This window comes from Nicotiana sylvestris, chromosome 5 (assembly GCF_000393655.2).
Source record: "Nicotiana sylvestris chromosome 5, ASM39365v2, whole genome shotgun sequence".
NCBI classification, from domain to species: Eukaryota; Viridiplantae; Streptophyta; class Magnoliopsida; order Solanales; family Solanaceae; genus Nicotiana; species Nicotiana sylvestris.
In genome coordinates, this window is record NC_091061.1 from 122,555,273 (window position 1) to 122,577,563 (window position 22,291).

General features: G+C 38.8%; 1 long non-coding RNA gene across 1 annotated transcript; it reads right to left on the reverse strand.

Annotated features, from left to right (window-relative positions):
- Window positions 1-1,486: 1,486 nt before the first annotated feature.
- Window positions 1,487-22,080, reverse strand: LOC104230552 (uncharacterized). The gene is made up of 3 exons (XR_711884.2): window positions 21,844-22,080; window positions 21,610-21,700; window positions 1,487-1,807 (listed from the first exon to the last, which is right to left on the reverse strand). It is a non-coding gene; the product is annotated as an uncharacterized lncRNA (long non-coding RNA).
- Between the last annotated feature and the right edge of the window lie 211 nt (window positions 22,081-22,291).

Below are 22,291 nucleotides of genomic sequence, written 5' to 3' on the forward strand. Positions count from 1 at the left end.
CACTTCTTCATAATTTAGAAGACTCAGAGAGAATAGGGATTTCGCAACAGCTTATATACAATTCACGGAATATCAAAGCGGTAAAAGCAATCAATTAGCACATTAGGCCTATATCATGTAACAAAATCAGATAATGGATAAAGCCAATCATAACATTTATTTTAATCTCAAATTCTTGAACCCTGAACAAGAGATTTTGGGTTCGATCCCCAACAGAGTCACCAGAGCTGTCACACCTCCTTTTACCTACACCCCATAAAGAATGTATATAAGGGAGTTTTTCCAATTAAAGGACAATGAAACGGGATTTATTTAGAAGATTCAGAGTCGCCACTTGGGAGATTTATGGTGTCCCAAGTCACCGGTTGAATCCAGAATTAAGGAAAAGCTTGACTCTGTTTAACAGTCCGCGAGCCAAAAATCCGAGTAAGGAATTCTGTTAACTCGGGAAAAGGTGTTAGGAATTCCCGGGTTCCGTGGTTCTAGCACGGTTGCTTAACTGTTATATTCGGCTTAATTATATTATTTTAAAATACTTTTAAACCTATGTGCATTTTAACTTTAAACCGCTTTTAATTATTTTAAATAAGATTTCAACGTCATCTAAAACATGTCTTTGGACCGTGCCACATAAAATGCACCCGCAATCCGAAACATATTTTATTCAACGTTTTAAGATTTGATTTGGGTCACATGAAATGCACACCCGAGTTTAGGAAGGTAAATTATTAAAATAGCGCGCCTAAAGTAACTACGCGCTTTAGCTTTGCGAGGGCCATGGAAGATTCGCTAAATGGTACGCCTCGATTCTAATTTCAAAGGATGTTTGAACTACTCTTTCGAGGGCCATAAAATGTATGTTTGGCTAATATGACACACCTCAACTAATTAATGAGCGTAAGTAATTGATTAAAAGACATAAGGGAATTTCTACTTATTTTAAGCCAATGTTTGAGTTAAACTTTAATAACTAATGAGCTAGCAATAGACAAAACCGATGTTTGATTGTTGAAAGGCCTAGTCATGGCCGTAAGCCCAACGACTGGCTGCCCAGCACGAGAGACAACTGGGCTCAATCCTGAGCCCAGATTGATAATCTAATTGCAGAAGGTGAAATCGATCACAACTGGGCCAACGATGGCAGCCCAATTTCAAGATTTGAAACTAATACTTGAAGTAAACTACATTGTTATGGAGATTTAGAGTTTGAACAAACACCAACGACCTTAAGCCAATGCAAAACACATTCTTGATGCTAACATACATGCTGAAATGAAGTTACAGTTCCTGATTATCAACAGCTCATATGCAGGTCGTTTCATCACTGCAAGTCACCAATTCGAATTTCCAGCAAGAAGAAAACAATTTAGAGTTTCAAAAGACTTCATTTATTAATAATGGACTTGGAACTGCCTAACTCTAAACCCTGAAAAGAAAGAAAACACAGGCTGATTTCACCTAAATCAAATAAGAGATTTTCCCGTACTGCAACATAGCACACTTCATGCTCAAAGAACAGCCAATCTTATGCATCTTAAAGTCAGAACTATTACTAATCAACATTAAAACTAAATAGTGACTTCAATAGAGTATTACAGCCATTCGAATCATCTATCACAATACGATAACATGCAAGGAATTTGTTCAAATGCCTAAACCAAAATCTGGAAGAGGTAAATAACCACAAGTTAATTAACAAGACTACATGAATATAGAACCAAAAAATCAAAAATAGACTGCCATAAAACATGGTATCATCAATATTCTCATTTCCATTTCAACATGTCATTTGAGGTCGAATGGGTACCTGGTTACAGCAAAGAATCAGAAATTTAGCTTGAGATTAGGAGGAAATAGTAATAGCAGCGATCATCAATATAACAGTAACAGCAAAACTCAAACCCAAACTTCTGAAGATCCAAAACTCAATCCATTTCAACCCAGGTGTAAGACTTTGGTATTTTCAGTAGTTTTAAACTAAACAATAAAGATCAGAAAATCAAAACCAAGCAGAATTTTTGAGCAGTTTCGACAATGAAATGCAGGTAATTCAGTGTTATTTTCTCAGAAATTTCAGTTGTTTTCTTCAATTTTTGTATATTTTTCTCTCTAAAGTTCTCTTGGGTCTGCCTTGAAAGGCAAGAAATGATGCCTTTATAGGCAAGGCACCAGGGCAGCAAAGAATGGGTTCAGTTTTGCACTTGAACCCTTTTTGAATTTTCATTTTTGCCCTCATGTCCTCAGTTTTAGAATCAGCATTTCATATAAGTCTCAGTCCCCAGCTTCTAGGAAGCTTCCTAGGCAGTTATTTGAGAGATTCCTCAACTAATTACCTAAACTACCCCCCCCCCAAATGCCCCTTAACCACACTCAACAACTCACAGGTCAAGCTGACCCAAAAGCCTGATTTGATACGGGTTAAAAAACCCAGGTTCAATTCCTTCTTGGGGTTCTGATTCCTCAGAGTCCATTTGAAATCAAATGATGATTCCAATTTTGAAAAACTGACCCAAGCTTTCCCTAAACAAAGAAGCCTGGAACCATTTGTTTAAAAGCAGCCGAAACCAAAAGCAAAATGAATGAACTAACCAATCTAATTTCATACCAGCAATTTAACTAAATTATGGGTCTAATTTCATTAACTAGGTGATCAAACTTATGATGAAAGACTTAGACGAACAAAACAAGGCGGGGCTAAAGACATCAGAAAATCAGGATTTCACAACGAAAAGAAAAGAAGAGAAAAAGAGAACAGGGGATGGAACCAATTTGATCTTCAGAGAACCCAAACAAACTTCGCCCAAACCAAAAGAGAAAGGATGAGGAGAAAGATGAAACGGTGAAAGAAAATACAAGAGGGGAGGAGGAACTTACCAAATCACGGCTCTAAACCTAATGGAAACACTGGCCTAACAAAATTAACACTGATTGTTTGCGTCCAGACTTTGTAACTCGAAGAACAACCCTTCTGACCATGCATGCACCAAGTCCGATAGAAAAGAGCTTTTGAACTTTCAAGGCTCGAACCCATATCTAAGATTCGATCAGCTCCTGCGAGATTCAAGGGAAATGGAGTGAGGGTACAGCGTGAGGGGGTCGTAGTGGCTATGTGGTGTTAATCTGGGGCCGTTTGGGAAAAGTCAAGTTTTGGTTTGATTTTTTATCAAAGATTCGAGAAATAGGGCTGGGATTTGAGAAAAACGGTTTAGGGTTTTGGAATGGGGAGGTAGAGAGGAGTTAGGGGTGTAAATTTGGTAGGGTTTGGACGTCGGACGCCGTCGTGGGTGATTTTCGGCGGGCGGCAGGCGGTGGTTTAGGGCGAGGCTATCAGAGGGTTTCGGATATGGTGAGACGAAGAGAGGGGGTCTGAAAGGTTTGGACATTTAAGTATCAAATGATCCCAGCTTCAGGACCGTCCGATCAAGAAACCTCAACGGTCCTGATCTGTTGCCAAGGAAACGACGTCATTTGGTTTGGGGGGAAACCGGACCAGGTTAGGGTGGTTTGGGCCGGGTATTGGGTGATTTTCATTTGGGCTAGGGACAATTAAATGGTTTTTAGCCCATATTTGGATTTCCTTTCACTTCTTTCTTTTCCTTTTTCAATTTCAAAATTCTTTTCTTTTCCAAAATTAAAATAAAACCTAAATTAATTAATAATAATTTTTAAACTAGATTAACCTAACCAATTAGATTAATCTCTTATCATGGTATTTACAATAATTAATTAAATCCTAAATTTAAAGTAAAATTATACAATTCAAAATTAAAAAGTAAAAATGCAAAATAAATTATTTTAGTGATTTTCATTTTTTTTATAAAACAAACTAATTTACTAATTAATCTAAATATATAAAATTAAATCGTAAATGCAGATGCAACATATTTTTTGTATTTTTCATGAATTAAATAAAATAAACGTGCACAGACAAATGCAAATAATTAACAGAAAATGCCACGAAATCCAACAAAATTGCAAACACTAAAAGAAATTATTTTGTTTTGAATTTGTTGGAGTAATACATATAGGGAAAAAATCACGTGCTCACAAATACTTTTAGCTTGTTTTACCTGAAAGTGATTTTCATAGCCAAATGATGAGGTATCAGGTCCTCAATTGGGCTTTAGCATCCCCAACTTCACTTTGTTTCTTTCAAAATATTCCCTACTTAATGCTTTGGTGAAGATATCTACAATTTGGTCTTCTGTGCTATAGAATTTCATACAGATCAACCCTTTCTCCACATTGTATCTCAGAAAGTGAAGCCTCACATCAATATGCTTGATCCTTTTGTGTTGAACTGGATTCTTGGCCATGTTGAGTGTACTGGTGTTGTCACATAAAAGAGGCACACTCTCAGTAAGTACCCCAAAATCTTCCAGTTGTTTCTTAATTTATAGAAGTTGAGCACAGCAGGATGTTGCAGCTACATATTCTGCTTCAACTATTGAAAGGGCCACTGAATTTTGCATCCTTGTTCCCCAGGAGATGAGACAAGATCCTAGAAAGTGAGCCATTCCAGAAGTGTTTTTCCTGTCCACAAGATAACCTACATAGTCTGCATCTGCATATCCAATGAGATTAAAACTATCGCCTGACGGATAATAAAGAACCAGGTCTTGTGTTCCTTTAAGCTATCTCAGAATTCTTTTGGCAGCCTTCAAATAAAATTCCCTGGGATTTGATGGAAACCTTGCACATAGCCCCACACTGAATACAATATCCGGTCTGGTGGCAGTAAGATAGAGAAGAGACCCAATGATGCCTCTATACATAGTTTGATTCACAGGAGATCTAGTTTCATCCATGTCTAGTTGAGTGGCCATCGCAATGGGAGTATCTATCACCTTTGATGCTTCCATGTCAAACCTCTTCAAAAGCTCCCTGATGTATTTTTGCTGACAAATGAATGTACCCTTTTAGGATTGTTTTACTTGAATACTCAAGAAGAAGTTCAGTTCCCCCCCCCCCATCATGCTCATTTCATACTCACTTCCCATGAGTTTTGCAAATTCTTCAGACAGAGACTCAGTTGTTGCCCCAAAAATGATATCATCAACATAGACCTGAATAATGAGCAGGTTCCTTCCATGTTTCTTTAGGAATAGGGTGTTGTCAATTTTCCCTCTTTTAAAACCATTTTCCAAGAGGAACTTTGATAGCCTTTCATACCAAGCTCTAGGAGCCTGCTTCAACCCATACAATGTTTTGTCCAGTTTAAACACATAATCAGGGTGTTCATACATTCTAATCCTGGAGGTTGCTTTACATAGACTTCTTCCTTAAGAATTGCATTCAGAAAAGCACTTTTGACATCCATTTGGAACAAGGTGAATTCCATATGAGATGCAAAAGCTATTAGAATTCTAATAGCTTCCATGCGAGCGACCGAAGCAAATGTTTCATCATAATTAATCCCTTCCTCCTGATTGTATCCTTGAACCACTAGCCTGGCCTTGTTCCTTATGGTATTTCCATGTTCATCAAGCTTGCTCCTGAATACCCACCTGGTTCCTATAATGGTTCGATCTGAGGGTCTAGGTACCAGGTGCCAGACATTGTTCCTTTCAAACTGATGTAACTTATCTTGCATGGCTATAATCCAATCTGCATCTTTCAAGGCTTCCTTGATATTCTTGGGTTCTATTTGGGAGAGAAAGGCTAAGAAGGCAAGTGAATTTCTGGCTTTTGACCTGGTTTGTACTCCGAAATCTAGAGGGGTGATTATGTTGTAAAGGGGATGAGAGATTTTGTGTCTCCAATTAGACGTTTGAGGTTCGTTTGTAGAGAATGTGGGTACATTTGACTGGTTTTCATGTGTTCTTCTCTCAGGTGCTAGTGCAGTACCCTAAATTGTGTCAACCACTCTTTCTTTAGTTTCAGTGATTGTAATTGAAGTACCTGGTTCCATTGAAGATGATGCAACATTGTCTTCACTCAGCACTTTTACTTGGCTCATCATATCTGCCTTTCCATTTTTCATGTCAATGACTTCACCAAGGACTAGTAAGAGTTCTCCATCTTAATCTTCTTCAGCACTCTTCTCACAGGATGGATAAAACTCATCAAAAATAACATGAACACTTTCCTCAACACATTGAGTCCGCTTATTGTATATCTTGTATGTTTTGCTTTGAAGAGTAGCCCGAAAATATTCCTTCATCACTCTTGGCATCAAATTTACCAAGCTGATCATTTCCATTATTGAGAACATAGCATTTGCACCCAAATATTCTTAGGTGAGTCAGCTTGGGTTTCCTTCCATTCAGCAACTCATATGGGATTTTGTTTAGAAGTGATCTGATCATGCACCTATTCACCAAGTAACAGGTAGTGTTAACCGCTTCAGCCCAGAAGTTCTTTACAATTCCACTGTCGATTAGCATTGTTCTTGCCATCTCTCCAAGAGTTTTGTTCTTCCTTTCCACTACTCTATTTTGTTGGGGAGTTCTAGGAGCTGAGAAGTTATAGATGCCATTTTCATTGCAAAAATCATCAAATTTGGAATTGTCAAATTCTATTCCATGATCTGATCTAATGCATGCGACTCTAGATTCTATCTTTACCTGGATTTTCTTCACAAATGCCACAAACACCTCAAAGGTTTTATCTTTAGTTCTGAGAAACAGAGTCCATGGGAATATGGAGTAGTCATCCACTATCACGAAAATGTATCTTTTTCCTCCCCTGCTCTGCACTCTCATAGGACCACATAGGTCCATATGCAGAAGCTCAAGTGGTTTTGAGGTGCTTACATCCCTTTTAGACTTAAAAGAGGACTTCACATGTTTTCCTCTAGCACAGGCATCACAAACTTTTTGCACCTTGACATTTGACATGGGCAGACCATGGACCAGGTCCTTCTGAATTAGTTTTTTCAGAAGAGAAAAGCTTGTGTGCCCCAATCTTCTATGCCACAGTTCAGCATCATCATCAACAACTTTTAGACAACTCAGATCACTACTTTGTAAGGACTCGAAATCAGCAACATAGATGTTCTTGTATCTCTTGGCCACAAGTACCTTCACTAGTTACCAGATCAGTAACTATACATATCTTGGATAAGAATTTCACCTTGTTTTTTTATCACAGATTTGAGATACACTTAAGAGACTGTACTTAAGGCCATTGACATAGTACACATTTTCAATAGAATGAGTGAGTGACTTCCCGACGTTTCCAACTCCAAGAATGTACCCCTTTTCCCATTGTCAAAGGATACGCTCCCTCCTTGCAAGGCTTTTAGTGAAAGAAAGTCCATGGTATTCCCAGTCATGTGCTTTGAACACCCACTATCCATGAACCATTGTTGACCGCTTCATTTCATTGTTCCCTGCACAAGAAGATCAAGAGTTAGTTTTAGGAACCCAAGTAAGTTTGGGTCCCTTGTAGTAGGCAAGGGGATGAATAAGAGCTCTCTTAATCTATGCAGGTAATATGCGTTTTTTATGAGTGGAACCTGGTCCCTCTTTTGTAGTCACTTTTTCAGCAAACACTTTATTTTTCTGAACAGATTGAATCCTGGCTTGGAAATCTTCTTTGAAGTGCCCATTGTTCCCATAGTGGGTACAAAGCCAGTTATCAGGAGCAGTGACGTAATTGTTGTGAGGGTTGTAAGGAGTTTTCTCCCTTTGGAGCCATATTCACTGCCTGTTTCCACCATTATTAGTGTACATGACAGTGATAGCTTCTGAGGGCCAGGTCCACTTTAGGGACTTTTCAAGATCATTTTTTACTCTTTCCAGTTCAGTTTGGAGGTGCTTGTTTTTCTCAGTTTCAATACACATCCTAGTTCTCACAACTTTCAACTCATTTTCATGCCTAATGTGTTCCTCACTGCTATCTCTTTTCCTTTTCCAGTATTTCCAGGTTTATACTTAGTTCCTAGTCCTTCCATTGGTTCCCTTAGGTATGCAATTTCTACCAATAGATCATCTCTTATTTTATCTGCTTCCCCTAGTTCGAAGATCAGGTCATCCTTATCCTCCACAAGATTATGATAGGCATCAATCAATACATTAGCTAAAGATATAAGTTTCTTAGGAGAGTAGGATTTCTGAACATCCCTAAAATTTACCTCTTTGTCGTCATCGTCTTCATCATCATCTGATTGGTCCATCAAAGCAAAAGTTGAGTCATATTCATTTTCCTCACTTTCAACTGCCATCATGGAACTATTACAAACATCAGTTTGATCTTCAGACTCGCTAGAGGAATCCCCCCATGGTGCAAGAGAATGTTTCATCCCATGGTCAGCAGATCTCAACTACTTGCCAAAAGGAGAGGCCTCAATTAAAAGCTCCAAGATCGGCCAAAGATCCTTTTTAAGGACTGATTTTTTTCAGACACTACACTCATAATAGATCAAAAAAATCATATGTACACCCCAGCAAAATCCTTCCAAAAATTCAACACAAAACCCTAAAAAGAGAAATATTCGGATAGGAGTTGGGGTAGTTAAAGGTACCGTATGAATGTTACAGGAATAAAAGAGAGTGTCACTGGTAAGATAGTCAAAATATCAGTTCAGGAGCAACCCTACAAGTACAAGGGCATGGAGGTAAGTACTTACGGATAATTATAGGCAAGGAAGGACATCAAAAGGTCCGTCGAGTATACGATGTAATAAGCTCGCAGCTTTACAAGAGTCAGAGGGTCCTTCCTAAGTACTAAAATGAAAGACTAGCTGAGGGAATAAGGAAAAAGGCTTCATCCTAAGCATAGTGACCTAAAGAGGAAATGGTCTTGTAACAACAGTCTCACAACAATATTGTATGCACTCCATAAGAAAGTGGCACCTACCGTGGCTAATGAACGGGAAGTATAATCAGAAGTGATATTCAAGATCACATGAGTTGTATGGAATTTGATATATGTGAGAACTAAGGTAAGCTATGTATGCACTCAACAAGGGGGCAGGAATACCAGGAAAAATAATTGCTTACATTTAAAGAAAGATGAGAAGGAATGGAAAGAATCATTCGATTAATGATCCAAAGTTAGTTACATTATGAACGCACTTAAGAGTTCGGAGTTTTATACATGCAGCATATGTGTTAACAATCATATAGACTTAGAAGACTCTGGTATAAGTTAAAAGAAAGAATTGAGTCTAGGTCATAGACAAAGGATTGAATTGTTAGATGAAGGTATCGTAGATATTCCATAGCGCCCATGAAAGGCTAAAGTAATAACTAATATCATGAGCCACAAATCAGAAGATAGCTTAAGTGTTAGTTTGTATGAGTCTACCAAACAATAGAGTACCTGGTCCTCAATGATATTGTACTGAGAATGCTAATAAAATAGTAAGTAAATAAGACACGGGATTTTTACGTGGAAAAATCCCAACTCAAGGGGACAAAAACCACGACCTACACCTGTAGGCTTTCAACTTAACTAACTTGTAAACACCTATTACAAGCCACTTTGTAATGACTCCATTACAAAGAATTCAACTCAACTAACTTGTGATACTCTTACCACAAATCACTTTGTCACTCTCTAGTTATAAAGACTTTAACTTATGACTAAACCTAGTCACAACATAAACTCAGGGAGTTCACGGATTTTACAAGAGGGTTCCTAATCAATGCTTCTTGCTAAGCAACTTAGGAGATACAATAAGAACTGTCACACCTTCTTTTTTCACCTACACCCCCGCTAAGGGACGTAAAGGGAGTTTTTCTAATTAAAGGACAATCGAAACGGGATTTTATTTAAAGATTCAGAGTCGCCACTTGGGAGATTTATGGTGTCCCAAGTCACCGGTTGAATCCCGAATTGAGGAAAAGAGTGACTCCGTTTAACAGTCTGCGCACCAGAAATCCGAATAAGGAATTCTGTTAACCCGGGAGAAGGTGTTAGGCATTCCCGAATTCCGTGGTTCTAGCACGGTCGCTCAACTGTCATATTCGGCTTGATTATCTGATTTTATACAATTTATGAACCTATGTGCAAATTTTAACTATTTACCGCTTTTGTTATTATTTATTGAAAGAATTGCAACGTCGTGAGAATGCATCTCGAATTACGCCACATAAATGTACCCGCAATTTTCAACACGTTCCAACTTCGTTGAAATTTGGATTTGGGTCACATAAATGTGCACCCGAGTTTAGGAAGATAACATTATTAAATACGCGCCTAAAGATACTAATGCGTTGTTATTTTGAGAAAAACCGTAAAATTCGCTATACGGGCTGTCTCAAAATCTAAGCATTTGAAATAACTGTCCGTTGAGGGCCCCACAGTTTGTGTATTCTTGTTTGTCGAGGCTCGTCTCATTCATTATTTTTTTTAAAGGAATTTGCAACGTCATGGAAATGCACCTCGAACCACGTCACAATCAATGTACCCGTGGTTAGCGACACATTTCGACTTTGTTGAGATTTGGATTTGGGTCACATAAATGCGCACCCAAATTTACGGAAATAACTTTATTAAAATATCGCCCTTAAAAGCCACTATACATCTTAACTTTGCGCAGCCATGGAAAATTCACTAAATGGTACACCTTGATTTCTAAAGGATTAAAGTTAATTAAGTGAGGGCTATAATTGTTGGCCTGGCTAATATGGCACATCTCAAACCATTTGAAAGAGTCTAATTAATTAAGGTGAGCTTAAAGGAATTCTAATTATTTTTAGGCTAATGTTCAAACTAACTTAATAACTATTGGGTTTGTGTTAAATTGAAGCTAAGCGTTCAGCTGAAATGGCATTGGGTCGGTAGCTGGAACAAATGAGTTGCAAGGCTATACATTCCTTATTTCATAATGGCCTTATGGCTTAAACAATTATTGAAACGGCTCATTAACAGAATAATTCAGAACCAATATCAGCACAATCAAACAAATATTATATGACATCATTCAAAATCTCAAGTTCGTTCGCCTCTGTTTTCATTGCTTTAGACACAAGCTTTTTGATAACAATAATCAACTAGTATTCAAGCATGAAGAAATGGGTTGTTATATTTCCTTTTAATGGATTTTGTTGCACGGACTTCTGGAAAAAACATGGTATAGAAATAGAAGCAATAGATTGTACCCTTTGTCAATTAGCAGTAAGCAATAAATCACAAACATATTTCAATCAGTCACCAAGGTGGAGCCATGATAGGAATCAAACTTCCAACTAGTCAAGAAGGTCAACAAAACCTTATAACAATTGAGTTCTACCTTAAGATCACCAACAAACAGATACGCTAAACAATGGTTGAATACGTTCTAATGCCAACAATTACAAAATCATCCTTTAAGTAAACTCACTCCTAAAATACTGGTGCAACAGTTATAACCACAAACTCTAGCTCAAATCATGTTTAGGTAAGGCATACTGACAACCTAGCAGCTCAAAGTTGTAAACTAATAGCATGTCAACATGAGCCTAGCAGTTCAAATTTGTAAATTAAAAGCATGTCAACATGAACATAGTAGTTTAGTTAGCTCTTAATTACAATCCGTATGTCTCCACTGTTCACATAATACAAAACACATAGCCAATATTGACTAGGTATAACTGACTAACAATTCATCCAATTATAACAACGGACAGACTACTAATGAACACAAATCTGTGAATATTTTCATTTTTTGTGAACTTCAAGGAACTACATCAAAGGAGTTCGAAATATGCACCTGGTATTGACAACACAAGAAGAAGAAAAAGAGAGTCGGCAGCAGCAGTAGTAGCAAACAGAAGTGGCAACAGCAGTGCAACAACAAAATCAGCAACTATAAACTTCCCCAAGTATAGAGCAGAAGTAAAAGGAAGAAGGTTCTAGCTATTTCAGATTCTAAACTAGGCAATAAAAAATAGCTATTCTTTTTCAACTTTTCAGCTTTCAGAATTCAATTTTTCCTCTCCTTCTTTACAGACCTCTCCCTCTTCCCTCTTATACTTACTACCCTACCCCCCCTTTTTCCACTAAAATTCTGAATTTTTCCACTTTAAATCCCACTAAGGAAAACTCTTCCTTATTTTCAGCCCCCTATTTCCTTTTGTTCCCCATTAGTGTATTAATTTAAAGACACTAATATCCCACTAACAAAACACTAACACTAAAATATTATCCTAACTATTTCATTCCCAAATTACCCCTAAAAACCCCTTAATATTACTGCCCCTAATACAATTATTCAACTGTATTAAAACTTTTAATTCTGAAATTTGTTCCAGCTAACAAAGATTTGAAAATTAAACCTGACTAACAGCTATAACCAAACTTATTTACAGCTAAATGACTAAGGTTCAATTCCAATTGAAACAAATGAACTGAATTTAAATCACCACACAGAACTCAATAGAATCATTTAAACTGAAATTGACAAATTGAATCAAAATGCACATGAATGCAGGTAACATGAATGCAGGTTCATTGTCAACCTATTGACAATGCCCTGAAGCTAAGTGTCCATAGATCAAGCATGTGCAACAACCATTTGACGAGCTTATTGGTTTACAAACAAGAACGAACTAATCGACGAACTATTTATAACCTATATTATTAATCGACAGAACATAAGCTGATGGAGAAGAGAGAAAATATCGGACAATAGACGAATTACAAGGAACCTAATTTAGGTAAACCAAGAGTTGATTGAACTATTCAAACAGCATTGGAATATTTAATCTCACCAAAATCAGAAAAAGAAATAGAATATACATAATGGATTAACTTAAACTAAAAACCCTAAAGAAACGACTAATCACACAGACAAACAAACACATAGAAAAATGAAAAAGAGGTTAAGAAGAACTCACTGTTCTTTTCTCGGATTTCAACCATATGCTCTTTCGAACTTGATTTCCAGTTAGTATTATATGTCTATTTCATCAGAAATAGACTTATAATACTAACCAGAAACCGTTCGACCCTGACAGCTTCAAAATAATCTCGAACTGTCGAGCCCTAGATCTGCCATTCGATGAGTTTTTACTCGGATTCGAGCCAATCTGGTTAGGGATTAGTGACGAGGGAAGTCAGGTGGACGTTGAGTGTTGATTTGGGGGCGATTAGGTGAACTAAGGTTTTGGTCCGATTCTTCAGATGAAGATTCGAGACGTTTGGTAATGATTCGCGGAGAAAGGGTTGTGGATTCATAGAGGGGAAGGTCTGGCGGTTCAGGGGTGTGTTTTTGGTGGTCACCGGCATCGTTGCCGCCGGGTTTACGGCGAAGGGATGGGTGGCGGCTACTAGGGTTCCTCGTCTCTGAAAGAGACGAGGTTTGGGAGATAATGAGAAGGGGGGGCTTGGTTTGGGGGGGTTCATTTGGACCCCTTATATACGTACGTGGGGATTGGATCCAAGCCGTTCGATCAAACGAGATCAACGGATTAGATTGTTTGATTGGTTTGAACGGTGTCGTTTGTTAAGGTTAGAGGCTGGATCGGGTTCAGGGTCGGGTAATGGAAATGGGGCAAAGTTCTGGTCGTTGGATGTGGATGAATGGACGGTTGAGATCTATTGAAATCGAAACGACGTAGTTTTGTCCATATACTATGTCGTTTCGATGGTTTCAGAGGCTGGAAGTTTGGACCGGGTATGGGGCATGTTTTTGGGCTGGGTTAATAGATTTGGGCTTTGGGATTTAATTTAGATTTGGCACAAATTTTATTTCCTCTCTTTATTAACTTTTTTTTTTCTTCTTTTCCTCTCAAAAATTAAACTTAAAAATCTTAAATTAAATTATAAAACACCAAATTAACTTAAAAATACTAATTAACTCTGACTAATAATTATCACAAATAATTAAATGCCAAATTAAAAGAAAATCACACAATTTAACTAAAATTACAAAAATATGTTATTATTATTTTTTAAAATTTTCATTTTTGTAAAACACCTAATTATTAATTAATTCCAAAAATATAAAAATTCAATCCTAAATGCAAATGCTATATATTTTTTATTTTTTAATACATTAATAAAATTAAACATGCACAGAGATCTATGCAAACAAACAGGAAAATCGCACAACATTTCCTAAAAATAACATATAATTAAAGAAAAGACCTAATTTGGGAATTATTTTGGAGTAATTCGTATGAGGCAAAAATCACGTGCTCACAGCTACCCCTCTTTGTCCGGAAACACGAAGAGTTTTCGTGAAAAGATAAAGTGAGCGGATACGAGCGATTTTTGCCTGTTTGAATACTCCGTGGGAAGTATTTTTTTGAAAGATTTGACCGAACCTCTGCTTCAAAGGTTTCCTACATATCTTTGGCTATAAAGAAATCAGGTCAATATAGTTCGGGAAGTTTTGGGTAGCTGAGACTACCATGGGACTGCGATGTTACTGTTACTGTTACTGCTGCTGCATGTTGTTGCTACTGCTTTTCGACCTCCTTATTACACCATTGCTGAAACATAAAGAAGTTATACTAAGCTATGATCTATGCATTACAAAATTTTATTCTCAAACTTGGTCATGTGACTGGTGTTGCCTCGTTGCCTTGTGTTTCCTCTAATGTTACTTTTACTTCTGACTTGACTTGTATTCTCCCTTGATCGTTGATCTCGAACTGTTTATTTCCTTCTTGTGAGTTTCGCGTTATTTTCCTTCGAATCTTGAACTGCCTTCCTCTTCTGGGGATTTTTGTTGCTTCCCGCTGGGTATTTTTTGTTGTTTCCCGCTGCTTTAACAATTACTTCTTAAAATATAACACCTCCATTCTCCAGGCGGGCTCTTGACTTCAATAACTTCTTAAAGATAACACCTCTATTCTCCAGGCGGGCTCCTGACTTCTCCAACTTTTAAAATAAACAACCTCCGTTCTACAGGCGGGCTCCTGACTTCAATAACTTCTTAAAGATAACACCTCTATTCTCCAGGCGGGCTCCTGACTTCTCCAACTTTTAAAATAAACAACCTCCGTTCTACAAGCGGGCTCCTGACTTCTCCAACTTAAAATATAACAGCCTCCGTTCTACAGGCGGTCTCCTGACTTCTTTGACTTAAAATTTAGCAACCTCTATTCTACAGGCGGGCTCCTGACTCCAACTTAAAATTTAACAACCTTCGTTCTACAGGCGGGCTCCTGACTTCTTCGACTTAAAATTATAACAACCTCCATTCTCCAAGCGGGCTCCTAACCCCAACTTAAAATTTAACAACCTCCATTCTACAGGCGGGCTCCTGACTTCTTCGACTTAAAATTATAACAACCTCTGTTCTACATGCAGGCTCCTGACTCCAATAACAACTTGAAAATAATTCAGCCTCCATTCTCCAGGCGGGCTATTGGTCGCTTTTGCAAAGGGGATTGAATTCGCAAATGCAAGTCAGGGTCGCATTTGCGACATCCCCTGGGTTCAGTAGGCAACATCACCTTTGTGACATCCGTAGCTAAACAAAAGGTTGGGATATTGGGACTTAGTCTCATTTATTACATTTTGAGCCCTAGACTCAGTGGGAGGCGATTTTAGGAGGAGATTTTGATATAAAACTATTGGATTTGAGCCGAGTGGAGGTGAATTTGAAAGGAGTATTGATTTGGTCTAATTGAGGTAAGTATCTTATTTAACCTTGTGTGAGGAAAATTTGCCATTAGAGTTTGGTCTATTTGCATTATTTGTTCTATGTGAAGATGTGTACATAAGGTGACGAGTGTGTACATGGGCGTACATGTGGTAATTGATCGGATTAGAACTTAGGCTATTAATATACCTTAAATTGAAGTTATTTGTTATATGAAGCACTTTTATTGTGTCCACTCCTCGTACTCTTGTGTTATTATTGTGACTCTTGTACATATTATTGTTGAGTCGTGGGCTATTATTGTGGCTTTGGTAGTGTTGTTTGTGTGATGTGGTAGCATATGTGCACGTGTGATGTAGTTGATTGTTGTGTTGTGAATGAGATGCACATGCGGTGATATAAGGATGATGTATTTATCAATGCGCATGCAGCGAGATAGGGGGGACTATGCGCATGTTGCAAGTATGGATAAATACTTCACTGTGATGCACAAGCGGCAAGATAAGGGGGCTTATGCACGTGAAACTAGATAGGGAAAATGTTTTAGATGTGAAGCTCACGCAACGTCATAAGGGTTATTTGTGATTATGTTACGTGGTACATTAGGATGATTCTTGTTGTTAATCTTGTGTTTGAACGGCTTGATGATTTGAACATATCATTGTTTTTCCTTAAATGATTTCACTTTGTGTTTTATGTGTTTTGGTTAGTTTGTCATATTAGCATATGCCTACACTTTGTTTCTATTTATTTGGTCATACTTTCCGCTGTTAGTTTCATATTGATGTTCTGCACAAATTACTGGCCTAGTGAGTGTCTTGACTTTAACCCCGTCACTGCTCCATCGAGGTTAGTCTTGATATTTGCTGGGTACCGATTATGCTATAATCATACTGTGTTTCTGCATATTTTTGTGCAGATTCAGTTACCTAAGAGCATGATGGTCATGAGTAAGCTGATTCCGAGTTGCTGTAGAGACTTCAAGGTATACCTACTGTTCCACTCGCAGGCCTCGGAGTCACCTTCTATTATTTCTTTGCTACTGTTTATTTTATTTTCAAATAGTGTTATATTGTGAGATATTTGGTGTACTCTCTATAAAGCTTATGACTCAGTATTACCTGGCTTTGAGATTTATGTGACTATTATATTCAACTTTTGGTTATGTTATGACACTTTTCAACTTTCTTTAATATTTATGTTGGCGATTGGTTCTGTTGATCTTACTATGTGATATGCTTACCTAGTCCTAGGAACTAGATGTCATCACGATCCTTAAGGTGAGATTTTGGGTCGGGACATTATGCTAATTTTCTCAAATCCTTCATCTAGCCTAGCTTCTCCTATTGGTACTTCATGTGTTGCAGTAAGTTTTTTCTATTCTTTTTTTGCTGTTTTTACTCCTTCTATCAAGTCCTTTATAATTGGTTATCCTTTAACCATATTTAGGCTATCTTCAGCAGCTACTTTTATATTTATATTATTTGACCCAATATGTGTTGCCCTAGATCTAATAATTGAAATGTTGTCTTCAATTCCAATTTCATCCGTCCTACTTGTAGGACCACATGGGACTACCCCTTCCACTATAATAGGGTCATTCGTAACATGTTTAATAAATAAGTCCAAATACTGTAAACATTTAAAAAGGCAGGACCCATTCTTCAAGCTTTCTAGCTAAAATAGAAGGTGGATTTGATAGAGATAAAACATTATTTGAGTCTCATAGTAATTTCTAATTTAAAATTTTTTACCGATTCAACTTAAAATTTGTATTTTTAATTTGTAATTAAATTTTAAGAAAATCAATCTGAAGTCTCCTGGAAATATAGTATTTGACTGGAAACAAATCAAGATATGATAGATTGAGAAAATCCTAGACGATCAAGACCCAATTCGACTGAGAAAATCAGGAAGAACAGTACTGTAGGATTTTCGATACACTTTGTGGATCTGTTGGATTACCTCAAGAATTGGGTTCTTTTACCGTGCGGTGGAATCCGATTCTCACCGTCCTCACCATCTGTCACTTCTCCGATTCTCTCTGTACTCTTACTTCAGTATTTTTACCAATCCGGCATGTTTACCGGCAAGGAAGCTCCGCCTTACTCCAGTAATGTTGAATCTTGTCCAATCAAATGCCTCCGGCGATTCGGAACCTTAGAATATTTAGTTCATCAGTAATTGGTATCCTTCAATCCATCATTTTTCTGTGATCTCAAAAGATATAAAACAGATTTTGGCTTTAAGGGTAATTTGTAGGAGATATTGGTTTTCATTTCTGGGTTTTTTGCTACCCTATTCTCTTGGTTCCATGGGTGTTTGTGTATTTTGCAGGTATCACTTTTGGGAGGTGCACGCGCACAAGCAGTAGAGTAGCAGCTATATGCCGGGTTCCGCAGCATCATGAGTATACCAAGTCTAGAGTTCCAGGTTCTATTCGCTGGAATTGGTACCTCCTGCCTCTTGTTTCTCTATCCCATGTATTAATTACTTTGTTAGCGTAGTATTTCGTACTAGTCTAGTAAGTTTAGTGGGCTTGTAGTTACTATTTGCCCCTTTGTTGTTTTGTGTGGGTTTTTTTCTGTTTCATTTTTAGACCTTCGTAGGTATAGAGACTGTGGTTTGTAATGGCAGAGTAGGGTCATGTCCTCGGGGAGGTCGGGTGGTGGGGAGGGGGTAGGGCAAGGATCGGGGGATGGGACAGAGCCCAAAGGGGGGGGTAAAGAGAACAAGGTAGCTTGTAGGTTGAGAGTTGGATCATGGAATAGGGACGTTGACGGGTAAGTCTATAAAGCTGGCGAAGATTCTCCAAAAGAGGAGGGTCAATATAGCGTGTGTGCAGGAGACTAGGTGGGTAGGATCGAAAGTGAGGAATGTAGATGGGTATAAATTGTGGTTCTCTAGAGTCGTGAAGGGCAAGAACGGAGTGGGCATTTTGGTGGATAGGGAGCTTAGAGAGTCGGTGGTAGAGGTTAGATGGGTGAATGACAGATTAATGGAGATTAAGCTAGTAGTTGGAAGGAGCACTCTGAATGTCATTAGCGCTTACGCGCCACAAACGGGCTTGGACGAGGATGTAAAAAGGCGCTTCTAGTAGGCACTGAATGAGGTGGTGAGGGGTATTCCGCCGACGAAGAAGCTATTTATAGGAGAGGATTTTAATGGTCATATTGGGTCGTCTACTGGTGGCTATGATGAGGAGCACGGTGGCTTTGGCTTTGGTGATAGGAACAGGGGTGGTACCTCACTATTGGATTTCGCTAGAGCTTTTGCGTTGGTGATCGTGAACTCTATGTTTCCAAAGAGGGAGGAACATTTTATTACTTTCTGGAGTATGGTGTCTAAGACTTGAATTGACTATCTCCTCCTCAGAAGGTGTGATAGGGGGTTGTGCGAGGATTACAAGGTGATCCCGAGTGAGATCCTCGCAACTTAACATAGGCTCCTAGTGATGGACGTCGGTATTTTGATGAAGAGAAAGAAGAGGTTTGTACGGGGTCCGTCGATGACCAGGTGGGGAGCTTTGTCTAAGGATAATGCACAGGAGTTGGAGGGGCGGCTGACGAATATAGGTGCCTGGAAGAGTGGTAGGGACGCTAGCTCTATGTGGACGGCGACAGCGGACTGTATAAGGGAGGCAGCAAGAGAGGTGTTGGGAGTTTCGAAAGGCTATTATGGCGGGCACCGAGGCGACTGTTGCTGGAATGATGTGATCCAAGGTAAAGTGGAAGCCAAGAAAGCGGCGTACATTAAGTTAGTAGAGAGCACCGATGAGGATCAGAGGAGAGCGAATAGAGAAAGATATAAGGAGGCGAAAGTAGCAGTCGCGGAGGCTAAGACTGCTGCTTTTGGTCGGCTTTACGAGGAACTTGGGGGCAAAGGTGGGGACAAGAAGTTGTTTTGGTTGGCCAAAGCAAGAGAGAAGAAGGCTCGCGACCTGGATCAAGTGAGGTTCATCAAAGACGAGGACAGTCGAGTATTGACGGAAGAGGCCCAGATTAGGCAAAGATGGTAGTCGTACTTTCATAAACTTCTGAATGAAGAGGGGATGGAAACATCGTGTTAGGGCAATTGGGGCACTCGAGAGTCACTAAGACTTTAGGAATTATAGGACATTAAGGTTTAGGAGGTCATGGTGCAATAGGTAAGATGAGTCGGCAAAGCGACCGGACCTGACAAGATTCCAGTAGAGTTTTGGAGATATATGGGTAGGGTAGGTTTGGAGTGGCTGACTGGGTTGTTTAATGTTATCTTCAGGACAAAGAGGATGCATAATGAGTGGCAGTGGAGTACAATGATTCCGGTGTACAAGAACAAATGGGATATCCAGAATTGTAACAACTACGTGGGTATCAAGTTACTAAGTCATATAATGAAAGTTTGGGAGATGATGGTGGAAGGGAGAATAAGGAAAGTTACTAAGTCATATAATGAAAGTTACTAAGTCTATATCGGAAAACTAGTTCGGGTTCATGTCGGGCCGTTCTACTACGGAAGCTATCCACCTTATCAGGAGGTTGGTGGAACTATACATGGATAGGAAGAGGGATTTGCATATGGTCTTTATTGACCTAGAGAAGGCATATGACAATGTCCCTAGGGATGTCCTTTGGAGGTGTCTAGAGGTGAAAGGCATGCCGGTGGCTTACATTAGGGCGATAAAGGATATGTATGATGAAGCTATGACTCGGGTTAGGACTGTGGGAGGTAACTCAGAGCCTTTTTCGGTGGTTATGGGATTACACCAAGGATCTGCGCTCAGCCCGTTCTTATTTGCTCTGGCGATGGACGCACTGACACACCATATCTAAGGAGAGGTGTCATGGTGTATGTTGTTTGCTGATGATATAGTTCTGATTGATGAAACACAAGGCGACGTTAATGGGAAACTAGGCAGGCTCTTGAGTCTAAAGGTTTCAAGTTGAGTAGGACTAAAACGGAATATGTGGAATGTAAGTTCAGTGACGTGACGGGGGAAGCAGATGTGGAAGTCAGGCTTGACTCATAGGTCATCCTCAAGAGAGAAAGTTTTAAGTACTTAGGGTCAATTATCTAAAGAGATGGGGAGATCGACGAGGATGTTATGCACCATATTGGAGTGGGGTAGATGAACTGGAGGTTAGCATCTGGAGTCCTGTGTGACAAGAATGTGCCACCGAAACTCAAAGGTAAGTTCTGTAAAGGGGTGGTTAGACCGACCATTTGTATGGAGCTGAGTGTTGGCCAGTCAAGAATTCACATATCCAGAAGATGAAAGTAGCAGAAATTAGGATGTTGAGATGGATGTGTGGGCATACTAGTTTGGATAAGATTCAGAATGAAGATATTCGGGAGAGGTGGGCGTGTCTCCTGTGGACGACAAGATGCGGGAAGCGCGACTTAGATGGTTCGGACACGTAAGGAGGAGAAGCCTAGATGCACCAGTTAGGAGGTGTGAGCGGTTGACTTTGGCAGGTACGAGAAGAGGTAGAGGGTGGCGTAAGAAGTATTGGGGCGAGGTGATCAGGCAGGACATGGTACGCTTCAGATTGCCGATAACATGACTCTTGATAGAAATATGCGGAGGTCGAGCATTAGGGTGGTAGGTTAGGCGGTAGTCGAGAGTTCTTTCCTCTTTGTACCGGGTAGTCTGATAGAGCTTCGTTTAGGTTTGTTAGCGGTCTTTGTTGTATTCACATTGTTGTTTTGCATAGTTTTGTGTTATTGTCCTTTCACTTATTTGTTGTGGTTATTTTCTTTCTGGTATCTTTTGTTGTTACATGTCTTTTCTCTTGTTTTTTTTATGATATTATTGCTTCTCCTGTTGAGTCGAGAGTCTCCTGGAAACAGCCTCTCTGCCCTTTTCGGGGTAGGGGTAAGGTCTGCGTATACTCTACTCTCCCCAGATCCCACTACTGAGATCTTACTGGGTATTTTGTTGTCGTTGTACTATAAAGGTTTAAAAGGAGAGACAATATTATAAAGATGAGTGCCATTTTCCAACAAAACAAAGTCTTTGGTTTTAGGGTTCAAAATATAGCAACCAACAACAATATTGTACCCAAGATCTTTAGAATAAAACTGCAATTCAACCAAGGAAAAGTGATCTTTGTCATTACCGAAGATTTTCATGTCTCTCTCACCTATATATTTTGGCTTGACATCATTGGTAAAAGTACAACCATGGTAAAATCGGGCTTGAATATATTCACTTGATATAATTGAGATTTTACACTGGAAAACACAACAAAAAATAAAAAGCCCAGCTCAGAAGATGTCTCAATCAGACATGAAAAAGCCGCTAGATTTTCAGAGCAAATTTCAAATTCACCACGACAACTATAACAATCATAAATATAAAGAATATACAAGCTTACCTGTATTAAAAATCTTGATTAATCCTGAAAAGTAATAGCTCATTAACCCGGGCTCCTAAATTGTATACATGCATCCAGCATCTCAACAAATACCTTACTTATAAATCGGTTAAACAACAAAATACACTTGCAAGCATGGAAGAAAATTGAAATCGAATAATAATCGACCAAAATTTTTGTCGGGTTTTATGGTGGGAAGCTAGGTATTGGAAAAACGTATAGATGAGGGGAAATGGATTAAGAATCAGGTTTGATTTAGGGTAAAAAAGAAATCGACATTTACTTTTTAAGGCAAAGACAACTTATGTGGAATAATTAGACATGTGGAGGATTTTCATTGGCTATATATTATACATCAGCAATGTTTACATGTACGCTCCTAATTTTTAAGACCAGATATAAGGTTTGGGTTTAATTGGCGCACTTGGGAGGATATTTGAATGCTTGA